Below are 19129 nucleotides of genomic sequence, written 5' to 3' on the forward strand. Positions count from 1 at the left end.
TTGCGAAGGCCATGACAAGATTTTATAAATATATCTCATATATTCAATGACACCATGTGACAGAGAGAAAAATGCTGAAGTATTCCTGGTAATGGGCTGGAAAATCGAGAACTATAAAATGTAGAGGAAGCACTGATTTCATGTATTAGTACATCAGGGGGTCCATTTTCATAACAGAAAAACATCCATAAAGGACATTTTTTTCTTGCCAAACCCTTCAATTCGTAATTTTCGAAACCTGCAGTTCATCTAAATCTAATGACAGGACTAGGACAGGCTTATGACCTGGATGTTTTTCTGCCATATTCAAACATTTTAGAATACGTCCAAGGCACAGTTTGGACGTTTAGGGTTAGACCTCTTTTAACAATGAATAAGTACCATAAAGGTTCCCAAACTGACCAGATGACTATTGGAGGAACACACACATATTCTCCCAGTGGTCACTGACCCACTACCACCACCCAAAGATGTATGACAGCTTTAGATGTTATGGCCACCTCTTCTCTGGTTTCTGCTTTCCTCATCTTCTTGTTACACTCTTCCTTTCATCCACTGTCTATCCTCTCTATATGGCATCTTCTCTCCTTCTATTCCCCTTCCAGAAACTTTATGTCTCCCCCCTTCCATCTCTCCCTTCACCCCATTGGTCTGGCATCCATCTTCTTCCCTTCCTTCCTCCAATGGTCTGGCATCTCTCTCCTCTCCTCTTCTTCCCTTTCCTCTCCCATACCCCCATGGTCTGGCATTTCACTCTCTCTTCTCCTTCCCCCCCACTTCCATCAGCATCTGCCTCCTTTCTTTCCCTCCAACCCAATTCTCTCCAGTATCCTTTCCCCGTAAACCAATTCCATCAGCATCTGTCCCCTTTCTTTTCTTTCAACCCAATTCCAGTACCTTCCCCCTAATGTCTCTCTCCCCTTTCCCTGCACACCAATTCCATCAGTATCTTCTCCCTTTCTCTCCTTCTACCACCCTTCCATACCATCCTACTCCTTTCTCTCCTTCCACCACCCTTCCATACCACCCTGACCTCCTTTTTCTCCCTCCACTACCCTTTCATATCACCATGACCCCCTTTCTCTCCTTCCACCACCCTTCTATGCTCCTCTCTTCCTCCAAACCAGCAAGGTCCCGCAATGACTGCTTCTGCTGCCTATGCTCCAGAAGAGGTAAGTGATGTCAGAGGGGGTGGGCCGGCAGACGCAGGGAGTTGCAGGAAGGTCCCGTGATGACTGCAGCTGCCGGTCCACCCCCCTTTGACATCACTTACCTCTTCTGGCATAGAGGCAGCAGATGGCAGTCATCGCGGGACCTTCCTGCACTTCAGCACAGCTCCCGACTCTGCTTCAGAATAAGTATGGCAGCCTCGCCGAGGTGCAGGTGCCATTTAGCAATCACGGGGTATGGAGGGCTATGTATGTTAATGCACACAGTTTAGGCAATAAGATTCTAGAATTAGAGACCGAAATAATGAATGCCGACCTTGACGTGGTGGCAATATCCGAAACTTGGTTCACAGACTCTCATGGGTGGGATATGGCTATACCGGGATACAACTTATTTCGTCAGGACAGAGAGGGAAAGTCAGTGGGAGGGGTGGCACTATACATTAAAGAAGACATAAAAACTACCAGAATCACAGATGTCAAGTACACCGGGGAATCCCTCTGGGTGAACCTGGTCAGAGGCAGAGAAAAATGCCTGTATCTTGGTGTAGTATATAGACCTCCAAGACAACTGGAAGACAAAGACTCCAAATTAATTGAAGACATAGAGAATATCACTCTACGGGGAGACTCTGTTCTGCTAGGGGACTTCAACATGCCTGACGCAGATTGGAACTCATACTCAGCAACAACCAGTGGCAGCAGGAGACTGTTAACATCCATAAAGGGAGCACGACTCAAACAAATGATATTGGAACCCACTAGGGCCTAGGCGATCCTGGACTTAGTACTCACCAATGGGGATAGCATCTCGAAGGTCTCGGTAGGAGATACGCTAGCCTCCAGCGACCACAACATTGTGTGGTTCTACGTCAGGAAAGGTTTCCCTAGATCAAACACGAAAACAAAAGTACTCAACTTCCGAGGCACTGACTTCGAACGCATGGGAGATGTCGTCCACCGGACACTGCAGAACCAAGCTACGACCGATGATGTGGAAGCTATGTGCTCATCCCTGAAATCTACCATACATGAAGCGACAAGCCTCTACATTAAGTCAGTACACAAACGGTGGAGAAATAACAAACCCCAATGGTACTCCGCAGAAATCTCGCACCTCATCAAGGAGAAGAAAAAAGCATTTGTTTCCTACAAACGAACGGAGACTAGGGAAGCTAAACTAGAACATAGGGTGAGGTTTGCAGTGGTCAAAACGGCAGTCAGGGAGGCCAAACTTCGAGTGGAAGAGACTCTGGCAAAGAACATGAAGAAAGGGGACAAATCCTTCTTCAGGTATATTAGTGATAGGAAAAAGAACACAGACGGGATAGTACGCCTTAGAAAACCAGATGGGAACTGCGCAGAATCAGATTCCGATAAAGCAGAACTACTGAATGAATACTTCTGCTCGGTCTTCACCTGCGAGGCACCGGGGCACGGTCCGCAGTTGCAGGCAAGGCCCAGCGTGGAAGACCCATTTCAGAATTTCGAGTTCACACCTGGCGACGTCTACTACGAATTGGCAAGACTCAAGGTGAACAAAACCATGGAACCAGACAATCTACACCCCAGGGTGCTCAGTGAGCTGTGTGATGTCCTGGCAGAACCGCTATCAGGACTCTTCAATCTCTCCCTAAGTTCGGGGAGAGTCCCCATAGACTGGAAAACAGCTAACGTCATTCCACTGCACAAAAAGAGTTGCAGGGCAGAGGCTGCAAACTACAGACCGGTGAGTTTCACATCAATAGTATGCAAACTCATGGAAACACTAATCAAACGTAAATTAGACGCAATCTTGGATGAGGAGAATCTACGGGATCCCAGTCAACACGGATTCACCAAGGGTAGGTCCTGCCAATCCGATCTCATCAGCTTCTTTGACTGGGTAACAAAACAGTTAGACTTGGGAGAATCCATGGACTTCATATACCTAGACTTCAGCAAAGCTTTCGATAGTGTCCCGCATCGCAGGCTGTTGAGCAAGATGAAATCAATGGGGCTGGGAGAAACACTAACTACATGGGTCAATGACTGGCTGAGTGGCAGACTTCAGAGGGTGGTAGTTAACGGTACCCTATCTAAAACATCAGAGGTGACCAGTGGAGTACCGCAGGGCTCAGTCTTGGGCCTGCTCCTTTTCAACATATTCATAGGTGACCTAACTCAGGAGCTTCAAGGTAAGGTAACGATATTCGCTGACAACGCCAAACTATGCAATATAGTGAGAGATGGCAATTCACCCGATAGTATGACACAGGACCTACATTTGTTGGAGCTTTGGTCCTTGACCTGGCAGCTGGGCTTCAACGCTAATAAATGCAAGATCATGCACCTCGGCAGCAGAAATCCGTGCAGAACTTACACCTTCAATGGTGAGACCTTAGCTAGAACTTCAACAAAACGAGACTTGGGAGTGATCATCAGCGCAGACATGAAAACTGTTGATCATGTGGAGAAGGATTCATCTAAGGCAAGACAGTTGTTTAGGTTGCATCCGCAGGAGTTTCGTCAGCCGGAAGCCTGAAGTCATAATGCCATTATACAGAACCATGGTGAGGCCTCATTTGGAATACTGTGTGCAATTCTGGAGGCCACACTACCGAAAAATGTGCTGAGAGTAGAGTCGGTGCAATGGATGGCCACCAGGATGGTCTCGGGGCTCAAGGATCTATCGTACGAGGAAAGGCTGAAAAATTTGCGGCTGTACTCACTCGAGGAACATAGGGAGAGAGGAGACATGATCGAGACGTTTAAGTATATTACCGGCCGTTTCGAGATAGAGAAGAGATTCTCTTTCTCAAAGGACCCTCAGCCACAAGAGGGCATCCGCTCAAACTCAGGGGCGGGAAATTTCATGGCGACACCAGGAAATATTTCTTCACCGAGAGAGTGGTTGATCCTTGGAACAAGCTCCCGGTGCAGATGATCGAGGCAAACAGCGTGCAAGAATTTAAGAGCAAATGGGATGCCCAGTGGGATCCCTTAGAGGGTTAAGCCAAGGGAACCTGTCACCAGGAGTGGGATCCCTAGGATAGTAGACTTGAGGGTGGGTCAGTAGAGTGGGCAGACCTGATGGGATGGGCTATGGCTCTTATCTGCCGTCATCTTCTATGTCTCTATGTTTCTATGTTTATATCTGCGTGGGAGGTTCCAGACCCAGCTGGCCGGCTGTGCAACCCCCTAAGGCTGGCACCCAGGGCGGTCTGCATCCTCCGCCCCACCCTTGGTATGCCACTGCATGCATACAAGGGGCCACTGAAAAGTTCTCAACCCAACCAACAAAGCTGGGGCAGTTTCCATTGAGGACTATATATTTAGTCCAGCAATTTTGCACTTTTTTTTTGTTCCGTATATTTCCAATGGAATAAAAATGCAGAAAATCACTGAACTCGATGGAGGCTGCCCCAACTTTGTTGGCTGGACTGGGAATTTTTTATTGGCCCCTCAAACATGATTAGTGTATTTTATAATCTAACTGCCCTTTATTCAGTGCTATGTAGCCAGCTGGGAATTACTCCTGTCCGGCTAAATAGTGCTAAGTTGTCTAACCACTGATATTCAAAAGGAGAAAGCTAACTATCTCCAGCTGAATATCCTGGTCAGTGGCTAGGCTTGTCTCTATCTATGTCGCACAACATAGCCAGTAAGCACCAATACTCATTGAATGACTGGCTAAGTCTAGCGGCGAGTTAGACTTGCCTAAATAGCTATGACTTAGCCAGTCAGCTGATGAATATTGGCTTGGCCAGCTATGTCAAACACAACTGAACTTAGCCCAGAAATTCAATGCTGGAGGCTGGATATAGCCCCAAGTTTGAATTTCCAAGTTCATTAATGACCACAGAAGGTGGCCGGGCTGCTTTCTGCAGTCAAAATATGAGGCTTTATGAGTGTATTTGCAAACTCTACCCAAACCCTTCCTCCAAACATACCCATTGACAAAGTATGCACCATCATATCATAGTGTGTACTTTTACACTAGTTGATATTTTATAAGTGCCCATTTACGATTCTATATCAGTATTTTACATGCAAAAGTGGTGTTTATAATTTTCTGTCAAGTAAAACCAAGAGAGAATCTCCACAATCCAGTCCGAAACAAACCAACAACAGTGGAGAAACACAATAATGTTGGTGTGCAATTTTATACATCAAATCACAAAATCTTATGCGATATCTCGACACAAGTGTTTTGGCCACTATGGCCTACCTCAGGAGCCTTTGATAGTCAATATACTATTACTTGCTTAGTACAGGCAATCATGAAATGCAACACAAATGTGAAGTCCACTTAAATGCGCTACACACACCAGAAATCTAAAAAGCCATCGCATAAGATTTTGTGATTTGATGAATAAAATTGCACACTAAGATTATTGTGTTTCTCCACTGTATAGAATTAATATAAGAACATAAGAATTGCCGCTGCTAGGTCAGACCAGTGGTCCACCATGCCTAGCAGTCCGCTCATGCGGCAGCCCTTAGTTCAAAGACCAGTGCCCTAACTGAGACTAGCCTTACCTGCGAACGTTCTGGTTCAGCAGGAACTTGTCTAACTTTGTCTTGAATCCCTGGAGGGTGTTTTCCACTATAACAGCCTCCAGAAGAGCGTTCCAGTTTTTTACCACTCTCTGGGTGAAGAGGAACTTCCTTACATTTGTACAGAATCTATCCCCTTTTATCTTTAGAGAGTGCCTTCTCGTTCTCTCTACCTTGGAGAGGGTGAACAATCTGTCTTTAAGAGCATCTCCAATATTGAACAAATTCCTTTACTGTAGCCAGGGAGCATTCAACTGTGTTGAGTTTGGCATCCCCAGTGATTGAGCATGCTAAACTCAATACAAGTGAACGGCCCAATCATTTTTCAAAGTTGGTTCCCATATGACCATGAGGATGGTATTAAAAATTATCTATATGGTTAACTTCAGAAAGAATCATATAAATAGTTGGCTCTGAATATTTTGGGTGAGATGACCAAACAAAAGTAATGTGATTATGCGGAGGTAGACTTGGGGGCTTTCAGTGGGTGGGTCTAAAGGTTAACCAGGTAGCACTGCTACCATTATCTGGTTAATTTAACTTTATGTGATCAATTTGGACCACATAGATAGCTATCCAAATGCTAACTGTATGAATTATCAAGTTAACTTTAGGACAGCCTATTCAGTGGTTCAACCTAAATTGCATAAGCTGACAGGAAAGGTACTTCAAGATAACCAATTATCATTAAGTGATGACTGGACACTGAATATCAGCCACATAGAACCAGATTTAAGAACTCAAGCAAAACTGGGCAAAACAAATTATATGGGAACCAGGTCTATAAACCTAGGAAAGGTCACTATATGAACCATATCCTCTCAAACTTGTGTCTTCCAGACACTTTGGGGTGCACCTCTTCTTCAGCACTTCAGAGAGTGCTTGGCAGAGATAGGTGAGTAACAACTACCTTGTATCACATTAAAAGCCAGGTCCGGGAGCAATGACCATGTATGCAGTAACAAACAGCATGGCCACATCCCCCACATACACATATTTTAGAAAGCATGAATAACTATCTTCAAACAGCCAAGTATGATTTGGTATTGTCCAAATTATGGAAGTCTCTGTGACAATTTTGAAATATGAAGGGATATACTCATATATTGTTCTATTCCTGTTATCGAGTAATTTACTGGTATGCCTAAAGTTGGTTGTTCATTTTGTGACATAGTCTTTCAAAAACGCTTTTCCATATTTTTTATGTTTATTTATGGAGTACTAATGAACTGAGGCATGCTAACAAGTGCACATCCTTACTATCACCTTTTATAAGCAGTAAGATGAGAGCATGCATATGCAAAAGACTTTACTAAACTGTGTGTCTCAGATTATTCAAATCATCTCTTCTATTGAATAAGAGTGCAATAATAGCACACCAACCATTACAGTCCAAAATTGTTTTAAATGAGATCAACAAGGCATTTGTGTAAAAAAGATAGCTTTATTCTGCCAACAGCCACAAAAGAAGGAATGTGAATAATCCTGAAGGACTGCATCTTTCAGCATTTGTTAGTCTAGTATATTGTGTCACCTCTGCTCAAGGACTTTCTCAATTTTTCTTAATTTCAGTGTTACTGTTATTTAGCTTATGCATTGAAACCTTGGATAAGCAGACTACATATGTTGCATAAGGAGAGAGGTTTGGATTTTGATAGGCACATTGTACGAAGTTAGTTCCATGATTTCTTCAGTTACTGTAAAGTAATACAATTGCAATGCTGGTCCACTAGGATATGCCGAAGCTATGTCAATAAAGACGATACTGACAATACTACTTTATCAAATAAAGTGTATTTTTTAGATTCCTGATTCCTGGGATCTTTGCTAAATTGATTTAAATTCACCTAAATCTGAAGCTACTGCATGTGACTTTCAAGAACCCAGAATCCATTACCATTTCAACCCTGTTTGAACTCTACTCTTCTTCCTACTAAGGATTCAATATTTTCTTTTGGTGTTCATTTTAATCCTTCTTTCTCTTTTGAACCACATATTTCTAGTGTGGTGCAGAATGTTTTTTGGGTTGGGTGTTTTTGTTTTGTTTTTTTGCTCTGCTGCAGATACAATCTCTACCTTCCTTTCAAGACAATCTTGCACTTAATACTCTCATTCTCACTTTAATTTTAAGTAGATTGAACTATTGCAACTCCCTTCTTGTGAGAATTCCTATTTTCATCATAATGCAAAGCTTTGTTTTAGCACCCAGACTACTGCAATGTTTATTTGAGAGATTTGTACCCACTGTTGGTATTTGTTGTGACTATGTTTCTTTCCCTCCTCCCCCCTCCAGCTGCAGCAATGAACGAGCCTTCACCTGTCATCTCATTGGTTGAGGTCCTGGAGGTAGCAGGGAGTGCATCATGCATGATAGGGGACCAGGGAGGTTGTAGAGTTACTGTGTGTGAGGTACTTATGTTGAACTCTGACGTGCCATCTCATGCACCGGATGAGGGTCGGTTTCTCCCTGTGCACATGCCTATAGCTGCTCCTGAGGGATTCCAGATCCCGGTGGATGCTGAAGCGACTACAAGACACAAGGTAATGAGCTTAATTTACTTCACATACATGATTGTTACTTGTAACATGCTGTGCAATGCTCCACATATAACAACAAGCTGCTTGCTGTCTATGAAGCTGGATGGGTGGGAGGGGGGTATGTAATTAATTTATAATTTGATTCTATGTTTTCTATTGGCTTACAGCAGGGGATCTCAACTCTGTCTTTGGGACACACCTAGCCAATCAGGTTTTCAGGATACCTACAATGAGTATACATGAGATAAATGTACATGCACTACCTTATAACTGACATACTGCATGCAAATCAATCTGCTGCATATTCAATGTGAGTATCCTGAAAACCTGACTAGCTAGGTGGGTCCTGGGGATTGGGTTGAAAATTGCTGCTTTAAGGGAAATTAATGCTATTCTCATTTCTGCCCCTCTACTCTCTTCCCTCCACCTCCACCACTTCCCATCCTCCCCACCAAACAACATGGCTAGATTTAAAAAAAAAGAAATTTTTTTCATCCATTGCTCAAAAGTTCCACAGCCTGTCCTCCTTCCTGTTTATCTATTGCTTGATTTAAGTACATGTCATTTGATCATATGAGAGTTGTTTGTTTTTTTATACCATATCTGTTTCTACCAGAAACATAAATCAGCAGGTTAGCCACTTCAGGAAGAACCATATACTGGATGTAATTAGCACAGCATCATTTATTGCATTATTTCATGATGAAGGGTCATGTCGTTTTTGTTTCACCATAAATAAGGCAATGACTGGAGAAAGTCTTCAGAGAGTGGGGCAGCTGCCAAACATGAGCAGAGCTTTAAAAAAAATGACATATTTATCAAGGGTGATTTATTGCTTATGCTGCATTAACCTGTAACTTGTTTCCCCTGGATCCACCCTCATCCCCTTCACTTGCTCTATTGCTCTGTCCAGGTGCAAGCAATTCAGTATGGAATATATTCACTAAATTCACCAAAATCTCCTGCTTATTCTTTAGGAGCAATATAATTCCACAAGTGGTGGAATAACAGATTTTAAAAAAAGAGGACCTCAGTGAGAATACAAAAATCCTGAACCTATACAGGGAAAATCATTATCACTGGTCCAAAAGAAAAAAAAACAACTCCATCAGAATTATTATCCATCACTCAACAGGCAAACTTTTATGTTATTATTCAAGAAACATTAAAAGTTTGACTTAGCTCCATAAGAGTTGTATTGTTCCAAATGTAATCTCCTGTATTCTCATTTTGAGTTGGGTTATTCAGCATGATCACTTTCTCCATAGATGTAGTCAACAGTCTTTGTTGAGGGGAGAACTGCTCCTCTTCCATTCATATATCCATGTACATAGAATATCCTTACAAGGGCTCCTTGTTTCATCCAATTGGCTACCTCAGTTTGAGCCTAATATAGGAAGGGGCAGGCTCCAGAAATACCCCCCCCCTCCCACCATGGTTATGCCACCAGTCATTTTGCTTTCTAAACTTTCCAGGGAAGCAGAGGATAACATCTGGGATCTTTTGTTCATCAACAGGGGGAAGGAGAAGAGAAGATCAGATTGGGAGGAGCTTTTGCTCATCAGGAGGGAGTAGAGGGATTGGATTGGAGGGAACATTTGCCCTTGAGGAGGAAAGAAGGGGGGATCAGATTTGAGGGGACTTGCTTCTTGGGATGGAATCTGATATTCAGTCGATGGCAGGTAGCACTTTGACTGCCTGCTGTCATATTAAACCCATATATTCAGTGCCAGGCTGTTTCTGACAACTGGCATTGAATATCATATATTTTCATTACCGCTAAACACCTGGTTAAGCTGATATTCAGTGGCTGACCAGTTCAAATACAGCGGTTAAAGATGGGACTGATATTTGTGCAGTCTGATTTAACAGCTGACCTTATCCAGTCTGGCCCTGAATATCTGAACCTAACTATATAAGTCACATGATATAGCTGGTTTAGTGGTAGGCATTATGGCTCCGATTCTATAAATGAAGCCTAACTCAGTAGGTGCTGTGGAATGTGGTGTTTACCATATGTCAATCTTAAGTTAGATGTTATAGTATTTATAAAATTGTACCTAGTGATGCCTAAAGTGAACATAAGTGCTGGTAGGCATCCTAATCTTAGGCACTCCCTATTTATGCCAGAGTTTTCTTGGCCTAAATACCAGCACGTTAGGCGCCAATTGGCGTCTATGTCCACTTTAGGTGCCTACCATGCCAAACATGCCCACGATCTGCCCCCCTAACCACACCTACTTTCTGGTAGGCACCTACCTACCAATCAATTAATTTTAATTTTTGTCAATTATGAGTTGCAAATTGCTTGTTATCAGCACCAATCAAGCTTTTTAAATAATTAAGGCTCCCTTTTACAAAGCTTCACAACAGAGTGCCACGTGGCAAATCCTCCAATACCCATTCTATTTCTGTGGGTGTCCAGGCATTTATCACGCCAGTCTGTGCTGCCAGCTTTAGTAAAAGAGGCCACCGATCTAGGTGCCTAACTTCAGGCGCCGTTTATAGAATCTAGGCCTAACCACACATATTCAGTGGGAGATAACCGCTTATTTCCCACTGAATATTCATGCTTAGTTGCAGAAATGCTATTTAATTGGTCTGTGGCCATTTCTGATTGGTTAAATAGCACTGAATATCAGGGGGTCAGAATATAAACATTAATCTGACTTCTTCATCAGGAGAAGACTGTAAGAAAGTTGAGAAGCACTGACACCCTTCTCTCTCCAGCCATGCATCTGAGTCATCCCAAGTGTCTACTCCATCGAAGCATTTGAAACGTATATGCACCAAAACTAGATCACCATCTCTGCAACTACAAATCATTCAGAAAAGAAATAAAAAACATGCTATTCAAGAAATCCTTGAAGACAAACTAACACTTCCCAATTCTCATCCCAATTCTCATCCCAATTCTCTGAAGCAAGACTCATCCCAATTCTCTGAAGCAACTCGCTCTTCTCTTCAATTTCTCTGGAAATGGCCAGATAACTTCTTTTGTAGTCCACCTTGAACTGCAAGGTATTGGCGGAATAGAAATCACTAATGTAATGTAATGTAATGTAATGGTGTCTCCTCAGGCATGTCTCAACATCAAGTCACCAATGCCTCAACACCTGGTGCTGTCTGTGCTATCTGTACTGACTACAGCAGCGGTACTGGCATCATCTTTACAAGATCAAATCAGAGAGCTAGTACAAAAAGAATTGGCAGAGATGCTGAAGTCATACACAGAAACCAAAATGGAATTGTCCAGATCAGAATGATGTGCACTAAAAAATGATGTGCACATTATCAGATGAGTTGGAGGACACTTTTTTAGTGCACATCATTCTGATCTGGACAATTCCATTTTGGTTTCTTTGTATTTGTATTTGTGTTTGTGGTTTTGTATTCCCCTGGTTTGTTCTTTCTTTTGAAGTCACACACAGTGCAGGTACCAGTTTTGACACATCCTGTGTTAGCCCAGTCTGAGCAGCATCCTCATCGAACATCAAAAGATCAATCTCAGACTCCACTCCATCGATGCTCGGTGTCAGGAAGGCCTGCGCTTCCAGTGAGCATAGCTTTTCCATCCATTTGAGGTACTCATCAGGCTGACAACGAGATATATCTCGTCAACCATCCAGAAATTTTCATCAATAAGTTGATATTCTCCATGATCTCAGAGCCTAATTTGCCATTCTCCTTGACATCCTTCTAAATGGTCACCATCACCAAAGCATGGCATTGAGGAATACAACTCAAACCTTTCACAGCATTCTTCCTTTGATTACTGCAACCCCTCTGCTATGGAATCTTATGGGATCCCATCAGACCCTTCTCCACTACCTCCTTGCTGAAGGCTTGTCTTTTATAAGATTCATCAGGCAAATGGGCCATGTTCTCCCCATAGTTTATAGTTAATTATTTATATTCCGCCTTTAAACAGGGTGGATTACAACTAAAAATACTCAATTAAAAAATAACAAAACAAGCATGCCAAAAAACAGCAAAATTGCTAATTCATATAAAAGGCATCAACCATCATACTTCTTACAAAACAGATGATGCTTTAACAATTTTAAAAATTTACACAAATCTTTTTGTTGCATGATGTATTCTGGCAGTCTGTTCCATTCAACAAGTCCTGCACATAGGAAAGTACTAGATCTCATAGTCTGTAAACTTAATTTTTTATAAGCTGGAATAACGAAATTACAATGTGTAGCAGAGCATGATGGTTGAGAGGGCACATAGGACATCATACAATCCTGTAGGTATTTTGGTGATAAATGATGTACACTTAGATAAACCAACAATAACTTATACTTCACTCTATACTCCATGGTCAGTGCATTCGTCACGTCTCTCCACATACTTGCTAGCCACATATCTACTACCGTAGGACTTCCAGGGACCCCTGAAGAAGACTATCCTGTCGAAACATAGACTGTGTTGGGTCCTAAGCTTTCAATGGACTAGGTCCTTAAGGTTTTTATGTGGATTATTTTATTTTTATGTGGATTGCTCAATTATATTTTTGGAACTTTGAAACTTTCAATAAAGTCCATTTCAGGAACATCGTCACTTCACAGTGTTTTTTGGTTTTCTCTTGGTTTTGCTTCCCTGTGGAACTTCTAGAGTCAATTTTTTTGTTTTGGATGAAATATGAAGTAACATGTTCATACTTCTCGATCCCAAACAAAGTTCGAATAATGGTATTTTGAGTTCAAAAACTTTTATTGAATTTTACAGGTTACAAAAAAAAGATAACCAGAAGTAACAGAATTCAAAGTGTACATCACCAATAGGAGAAAGCATGTACTGAAACTTCATATAAGGGGATATGAGCAAGCACCCGCAGAATAATAAAACATATACATAGAAGTATTGATGAGTAGATTAAACAGTTCAATAATACAATGAAAACAGAAAACAAAAGGTTAAACATTACAGAATTGAAGAAGAGGTTTCCAGACAGCAAGAAATCTATCCATCGTGTTAGATCTTTCAGCAAATATTCTTTCATACTTGCCCGTGAGACACAGGGCATTCCACCACTTATGGAAGTCCACCCTAGTGAGGTCCTTCCAGCAGAATAAAACTGTCTGAATCGCTAAAGACATCATTATAGTAAACAACCTGGATTCATCAGTATCAATGGGTTCTAAAAGAGCTTGAGACATTACAATGATGATGGGATAAGACAGAGTATCAGTTAGCTCCAGAATGTCACAAGTAACTGCCCACACTTTACTCCAATAGACCTGTACATGTGGACAAGAAAAGAGTAAATGTTCTAATGAACCAGTCGATTGAGAGCAGGACCAACATAAGGAAGACATATTAGGATTGATTCTATTAGACAGCACAGGGGTCCACACTGCTCGGTGAAGAAGAAAGAAAATAGATTGCAAAAGTGAGGCCGATCTAACAGCTTTGAAGAAAATCAACCAAAGTGCAGACCAGTCAATAGCATCAGAGGGTAGATTTAGGTCTCTGCACCATTTCACTTCAGATTCTAGCGGGCTCGAAAAACGAGCACGCTGCAGTAATTTGTACCACATAGAAGCTTTGGAGAATCCCATGGGAATGGTGCGAAGTAGTATGTGTAGTTCAGGCTCGTCCAATCGCATGCGGGTTTTGGGCAAAGAATGTGTAATGCAATGATGTAACTGGAGCCATCTAAAGTATTGAGAGCCAGCAACACCCCAGGTTTCCGAGAATTCTGAAAAGGACATCCAGTCTTCCGCTTTCATCAAATCACGAACCAGCCAGATACCCCGGTTTAATGGTATTTTGAACAACTTGTAATGTGTGCATGTCAGAAGATGTTATTCCTAAATACACAATGTTACAGTAATCTAAACCAGCTAACACAACATATTGAAGAATTAGTTTAAAATAACAGCCTGATAAATACATAAAAATGGAGTCTAAGGCAGAATCAAGAGCTGAGTTGATAGATGATCTGGATTATAAACAATGGCCAAGAGCCTGTTTAAAATTACCATTTCACAATTTAATGAAAACAACTCCACTTTTGATTCCAGCAGTACCAAGGAAATTGGATACTTTATATAGAGTACAAACTTGTCCAGGTTTTGACAAACCTCAGCTCCAGCATCAGTCTCTTCTCATTGAATCTGCACCAAAGAAATCCAACAGTTCCAGAACCTATACCATAAACCCACCTGGACAAGAAGTAAGGAATCTAGACAAATTTGGTTGTAGGAATTACCAAAGTTCTATGCTCACCAGTTGAATTCTCAGTTATAATTTCTATATAACCTATTTTAAATTTCTGGTTCATCAACTTTCCTAGTACGAACAATATCTACCTACAGATCAGTTGACTCTTTTCAAAATATTACCAATAATCTCAAGACACAAAAACTCATGGCATGATCAGTCTTTGATGCGTTTGATGTGACATCAAGAACATCAGTGATGTCTATTGCTATAACATTCCAAGAATGGCTCAGTGTGTCAGACCTGAATGCTAATATGCAAGAATGCTTGGTAAATATACCATGTCTTGGAGAGGATTTGTTTGGTGACAAAACAGAGGAGGCCACCCAGAAGATTAAGAAGCATGAGGACTCCATGGTCATCCTGTTGTTGTTGTTAGATGCCATCAACTCGTGTTTGAGTCCTAGCAACTTGATGAATTGTGGATCTAAAAAGAAATTGGTTTTGTGCTAGCCTGGAAAGGTCCTCCAGCGTCATCCCCATGGTTGTTTTCAACATGTCCAGCCATCTGATTGCAGATCGCCCTCTTCTCCTCCTCAGATCTCAACTATCTATCCATCTTGATGTTCCTCCTATTACAGCAAGAGGAGTTGTACTCAGCCATCTACATTCTCTAGACTGCCAACACAGAGACATCCCAGACAACAGAGGACTCAAAAATCAGAATCCCAGTTTCAACAGAAGGGCATAGAGAAGGTGGAGAGGGGCATATTCTTCAACCTATTGGGAACCACAAGAACAAGGGGGTATTCAGAGAAATTGAAAGGGGACAGGTTTAGAACCAATGCTAGGAAATTCTTTTTCACTCAGAGGATGGTGGGCACCTGGAATGCGCTTCCGGAGTCTGTGATAGGACAGAGTATATTATGGGGTTTCAAAGAAGGATTGGATAAATTCCTGATAGATGCAGGGATTGAGGGATACAGATAGAGGTATAGATAGGATTATGTAAGGGTATAGATAGAGGGATAAAGGGGATTGAAGGGTTTTAGGCAAAGGATCACATTGCAGGTCATGGACCTGATGGGCCGCCGCGGGAGCGGACTGCTAGGCACGATGGACCTATGGTCTGACCCAGCAGAGGCAACTTCTTATGTTCTTAAATATCTAGTGAAAGAGAAATTTTGAATGATCTCTCTGGGAACCTTACAACCCCTTCTGGAAAAGAGCAATTGGCTTTGTTCTCTAGACCTCAAAGAAGCATACCCACATTCCTATCCTTCCAACCCACAAGAAATGCCTCCATTTTTTTTTGTAAACTGAAATAATTTTAATGCTGTTATTCATATTTTGGTACATATAAGCCAATGAGGATTCTAACTTATTCAGGCAAGCACCCTTTATATTCCAAAGGTAGCACTCTCAAAGTTTTCGATAAATGAGTGACAAAAGCAAACTTTGGATGGATGGGAGTAGGGGATACAGGTCACCTTACTCCTCCTTGGCTGTTTCTTTCAGGATGTCCTGCCAATTCTTCTTCACCTCTTCTTTGCAATTGAGGAAGGCCTCTTCCAACTTCCTCATGGAGCCTGCAAGGGCTGGGTTGATACACATCAACACCATGTCATAGGCTCCAGGTCCCCTGCACTGATATTTTCTCCATGTCTTCAAGCATTTTCTCTAGATCCTAAATCCTTGCAGCATTTTTGATACACAGTCATAGTTGTGTTCCCCAGGCTCCCTTTCAGCCATCCTCCTCTCCCAGATTGTGACAAACCTAGGGACAAGTCAAGGTTTGCCCCAAGGAAAGACAGGGTTTTGCCTAAGCCCCGTTGTAAGAGGGCAGACCAAGTGAGTGCTGGGTCTCCAGGTAATACTGACTGGCCCTGGGATAGCATGGATCTGGCTGAGATGAGCCAGAGTCTGACTGGTAGGAGTCCTGTCCCTTTAAGGCAGAGGGCTGTTAGAAGCAAGGGAAAGAAACCTACCAAAGAAATGCCTGGTCTGCTTTCCCGCCCTGGATTAGGGTGTGTGTAGATTGCAGAAGGAGGAGAAACAGGAACCAGAGAGCTACGAGAGCTGCAGAGCCCAGGAAACTGCAGGTCAGGAAAGAAGCTGGGGGCAGGGCAAGGAGTACTGATCTGAGCAGAGACAGTTCAGAAGTCCAGTTAAAGTCCAGCGTGAGTGCCCTACCAGAGTTTTCCCTGCTGACTGGGACATGCAAGAGGCAGGAGATTTTCCTCTCTGTATAGGTTCAGAGTCTCTCCCACAGCCAGAAGCCATGGAAATTGGTACAGGCATAAAAGAGGTTCAAGAACAAACTGAAGCCATGCAAATCAGCTAAATTGTAAGTTTAAGATTCACTTTATCCTTCCTGCTTACTGCTATATGATTTTGGGTTTACTGTGTGTTTTAGCACAATCCTTTGTTTTAGAAGAGAGTTACTGAGAAGAAAAAATGTTTTGAATTTTTGTCAGTTTCCTTTTTCTCCCATGTTGGGGCTGATTGGTGTGCTGCGTGCAGCTGAGACTAGCTCAGTGCAATTCACACGGCTACTGCAAACATAGCTGGAGTTGCAAGCTGGATGTTGTCAGTCTGTGTTATATGTTGGAAAACTTAACTGTGAATCTGCAATAGTCTATCCACTATCTCCTAAGGAACTGCTTAACTCTGTTTGTCTCCAACCTAAGACTGTTAAAGGATTGTATGAGCCAAGTTACTGAAAACTACCTTGCCTACCTTAAACTCGTCCACATAGTCATTGAAACCTGCTAACCTCTTTTGAGTTTTTGTTGCTGTTTTTGTTTTCTATCTTTTTGTGCATGCCAGTGCCGCAAATTGGAGGTTGGGGATTTATAAAAAAAATATTTGTTTATGCAAAGACTGTTTCCAGGGCAGAAAACCTTAGGCTATTGATTGAATATATTTCCAGATTCTTGCTTGTGAAATATATCAGGACTATTACCAGTGGATAAAAGCTAAACTATTTGCTGGATGTTTTTCATTAGCATTATCTGTGCTATGTGCAACAAACATAGCACAGGATTTGAAACTTATCTGGCCAGTGGCCTAAATAAATCTTTATTTTGACTTAGTGTGTTTGTTGAATGAAAATCACTTCACTTACCTGAACTTGCAATGTTAGGCAGTTGCCTAGTTGGATGAAAGACCTAAGGGGACCATCAAGCTATAGAGGGCACACTGGGGAGAATATTGTCACGGCCCAAACACCCTAACCAAGCCGGTTAGGTGCCTAGGGGTGACAAGATCCAGTCCAATACCTCCATTTTTTAATAGGAACATGCCACTTCCAGTACAAGGTGCTTCCATTTGAACTGTCATCAGCACCCAAAGTGTTTACGAAATACTTAGTGGTAGTAGTGGCCACCCTCCTGTCTTGTGGCTTTCATGTGTTCCCTTTTCTGGATAATTGGTTGATCAAGGCCCCTACAATTCAATCAACTCAGCTGGCCATGAATTCAACTGTACATTTTCTACAGATTCTCAGATTTGCAGTCAATTATGACAAATCACACTTACAATTCATTTAAACTCTGTAGTTCATAGGAGCACTTCTGGACACATCTCAGACTTGTGCTTTTCTACCTCAAAAAATATATGACACTTTAATGCTGATTTTCCAGAAAGTCTCCACTCTCCAATACATCACTGCACGCCAAATGATGCGTCTTCTAAGCTACATGGCATTAACAATTTATGTGACTCCATTTGCCCATTTACTTCTCAAAGAACCTCAGTGGACACTCTTGACCCAATGGTCTCAGTCCTCTGGAACATTATCCACAAAAATACAAATAACATCAGACCTTCGTTAGTCTCTTCAGCGGTGGCTATTATCGACCAATCTTTCCAGAAACCTTCTGTTCCATGTTCTACCACATCAGAAAATATTAACAACTGACGCTTCCATGCTTGGCTGGGGCACTCACCTAAATGACCTTCATACTCAAGATAGCTGGAATTCTCATGAGAAAACTCTACATCAGTTTCCTCGAGCTCTGAGCAATCAAAAATGTTGTGAGCACATTTCAGGATCGCCTTCTCAATCAGATAGTACTCATTCAAACAGACAACCAAGTAGTTATGTACTATGTGAAGAAGCAAGGAAGCACAAGGTTTCACCCACTTTGCCAGGAAGCGATCAAAATTTGGTCCCATGCGATACATTGCAACCTATTCCTCAATGAGGTTTATCTAGCAGACAGTTTAAGCAGACTCCTTCAACCTCATGAGAGATCTCTCAATTCTGCTGTTTTACCTCAGATATTCAAAGACTGAGGAACTCCACAGATATATCTCTTTGTGTCTCCCCACAATCACAAGCTTCCCGTCTTTTGTTCCAGAATCTACACTGCCAATCATCTGCAGTCAGATGCCTTTCTCCTCGATTGGCAAGACAACTTTCTTTATGTTTTCTCTCCAATCCCTCTACTCAGAAACTCTACTCAAACTTCACCAGAAACAAGCCACCATAATACTCATAGCACCTCAACTGCCATGTCAACACGGGGAAAGCCATTGCTTGCCCTGTATTGGTAGCATGAAATATTGCTACACCTTGGGTTTTGGCCAGGTACTAGTGACCTGGATTGGCCACCATGAGAATGGGCTACTGGGCTTGATGGACCATTGGTCTGACCTAGTAAGGCTATTCTTATGTTCTTATGGCTCCCTCTCCTTCTACAACT

At 42.1% G+C, this 19129-nt stretch overlaps 1 long non-coding RNA gene and 1 pseudogene across 3 annotated transcripts in view; one reads left to right on the forward strand and one right to left on the reverse strand.

Annotated features, from left to right (window-relative positions):
• The window catches only part of LOC117361577, a 120742-nt gene that overhangs the window by 98148 nt on the left and 3465 nt on the right, over positions 1 to 19129 (forward strand). For 2 of the 3 annotated variants that reach the window (XR_004539694.1, XR_004539692.1), the window contains one exon: positions 8002 to 8249. This is a non-coding gene — a long non-coding RNA (uncharacterized LOC117361577). Of the gene's footprint in view, positions 1 to 6548; positions 6604 to 8001; positions 8250 to 19129 lie in introns of all 3 variants that reach the window. The other variant, XR_004539693.1, reaches the window with a different exon arrangement.
• On the reverse strand, positions 15912 to 16172 carry LOC117361576 (annotated as a pseudogene).

This window comes from Geotrypetes seraphini, chromosome 5 (assembly GCF_902459505.1).
Source record: "Geotrypetes seraphini chromosome 5, aGeoSer1.1, whole genome shotgun sequence".
Taxonomy (NCBI): Eukaryota; Metazoa; Chordata; class Amphibia; order Gymnophiona; family Dermophiidae; genus Geotrypetes; species Geotrypetes seraphini.